Raw genomic sequence first — 2,879 nt, forward strand, 5'->3', positions numbered from 1 at the left:
GCACAGCGGGTAGGACGTTTGCCTTGCACGCGGCCGACCTGAGTTCAATTCCCAGCAAGCCATATGGTCCCCTGAGTACCGCCAGGGGTAATTCCTGAGTGCAGAATCAGGAGTAACCCCTGTGCTTCGCCAAGTGTGACCCAAAAAGCAAAATAATAAATAAATAAAAATTAAAAAAATAATGATGGGGGAGGGAATTTGTAAAAGATGTGTGTTGAGAATGTATTTAGGGATGGTATTCAGTGGTGTCTGATATTTCCCTTAAAGTACTTCAGGAGGGCGAAAGGGCTGGAGAGATGGTGCAGAGGTTAAGGCACTTGCCTTGCATGCAGTTGACCCTGTTTCAGTCCCCATAGCATCACATAACTTTCTTGAAGCCCTACCATGACTGATCCCTAAGCACAGAGCCAGGAGTAAACCCCGAACACTTTCAGGTGTAGCCCAGAAATCCCAAAAAAAAAAAAAAAATCAAACAGACCAACAAAACTTCAGGACATAGAAAAAAAAGAGAGGGTAGGGGGTATGGTGCTGCCAGTAGGTCAATCTATACCTGTGAGGCGAGTGCATAAGCAGCCTCATGGCGCCTTCAGACTTCCAGATACCCCACAATTGCTGCTGTGCTTTGACCAGACCCCAAAAACTTAGGGCAAACTTTACCAAGAAAGTAAACGGCCAAAAGTTAAGTATGTGGGAGACACACCCACAAACCACCTCCGGCTCAGTTATGTAATTGGAGGCATGGCCTCTCTGTTTCCTGATTTAACTGCTTAATGGCCATGATCCCAGAGACTCAGAAACAAATCTTGAAACCCAGTGGCTTTTGGCAGAAATGCGTCTGGTCCCTGCAGTAGGCTATCGGCGCTGGGCCACCCCAGGTGGGAATAGGTTTTGTGGGAATAGGTGGGAATAGGCCTGTTCCCCCTGGCGACCTGATGGCCGTCATTCTCCAGAGGTCACTGGACAGTCAGGTTTGGGCCCACAGTGATGAGACACGTGGGGCCTCATGGGATGGGGTGGAGCCAGCCCTTTCCTCCCCGTCACAATGAGACCCTGAGTCACTGCCCACGAACAGCCTCTCTGATCAAGCTACTGATCAAGCTACTTAATGGCCATGATCCCAGAGACTCAGAAACAAATCTCAAAACCCAGCAGCTTTCGGTAGAAATGCGTCTGGACCACGCAGTAGGTTACTGTTGCCAGGCCACCCCAGGTGGGAAAAGGGTGCTTTCCCTCTGCCAGCTCCCCCTTGGCGGCCTGGTGGTCACCATCCTCCAGAGGCCATTGAACAGTCAGGTTTGGGCCCGCAGTGACGAGACACACGGGGCCTCATGGGATGGGGGTGGAGCCGGCCCTTTCCTCCCCACCCCAATGAGACCGAGAGTCACCGCCCATGAACGGTCTCTCTGGCTCCTGATCAAGCTGCTTAATGGCCATGATTCCTGAGACTCAGGAACAAATCTCGGAACCCAGCAGGTTTTGGCAGAAATCCCTCCAGATTTAATTCTTAAAACTTCAGAATTCCAAAATCACGCTGCCACTACTGCAGCCACACGACACCATATGTTATTCATAACCAGCGATAGAAAACAAATTGTCTACTGTTGCCTTTTCAGCAGATCTGAGTGTTGGGGTAAAATCCCAAATAATAATGGTGGGTGTGATGTCAAAATGTTGAATGTAATCAAAGTATAAAGAGAGTAATTTGGAAATCATCTGCCCCACAGGTAGGGGGAGGGTGTGGGATGGGAGTATACTGGGGATTTTGGTGGTGGATAATGGGCACTGGTGAAGGTATGGGTTTTTTATTGTATGACCGAGACTTGATTCCGCCCCCCCCCACAAAAAAAAAAAGAACCTTGAAAAAAAAAAGGAAGAGAGGATAATAAAAAATTAACAAATTTGGGGCCAGAGTGATAGTGCAGCGGATAGGACACTTACCTTGCACTTGGCCAACCGGGGTTTGGTCCCCAGCATCCCCTATTGACCCTGAGCACAACCGGGAGTAATTCCTAAGTGTAAAGCCAGGAGTAAGCCATGAGTACCACTGGATGTACCTCCAAAAAGAAAATAAAACAAACTTAACAAAAATTTTACTGACCTTTATGGGGTATTAATGCTAGAGCAGGAATTAATGCTAGAGCGCATCCTTTTCATGTAGGAAAGTCAGTGTTAACTCCACTTCCCTCACAAAAGAACATCTAGAAAAATAAGTACAATTTTAAAAGAATAGATAAAGCAAGAATAGTCTTTTAAAAGAATAGATGAAACAAGTGCTAATCAACGAATTGGGAGGGGTGTGTAATGAATACGTGGAGATTTGTTTTATTCTATTTTTGTGTGTATTTTCATAATAAAATCTTTTTTGTTCATTTGTTTGGACCCCACCCAGTGATGCTCAGGGATCACTCCTGGCTCAGGAATTACTCCTTGTGGTGCTCAGGGGACCATATGGGATGCCAGGGATCAAACCCAACTAAGTCACATGCAAAGCAAGCACTTGACCAGCTCCACTATCTCTCCAGCTGGCAAAATAAAGTCTTTTAAAACAACCATAAATTTCAAATAAAGAGATATGGTTTTCTCAACTTATAAGCTGGATAAATAATAATCTATATCTTACAAGGCATTTCCTATGCACAATATTTTAAGCACATGTAACATTTTAAGCAATAGGCTTGGCACATAGCAATCATTCTATCATGTAAGTTGGCTCTTAAGATGCTGTCCATACCCAGAGAAGAGACAGCAAACTTTCAATTTATTAAGCTTGTTAGTTTATAGCGGGCTGGAGCGATAGCACAGAGGGTAAGGCGTTTGCCTTGCAAGTGGCCAATATGGCCGACCCGAGTTCGATTCCTCAGCCCCTGTTGGAGAGCCCA

This window comes from Sorex fumeus, unplaced genomic scaffold (assembly GCF_029834395.1).
Source record: "Sorex fumeus unplaced genomic scaffold, SorFum_2.1 ptg000122l, whole genome shotgun sequence".
Taxonomy (NCBI): Eukaryota; Metazoa; Chordata; class Mammalia; order Eulipotyphla; family Soricidae; genus Sorex; species Sorex fumeus.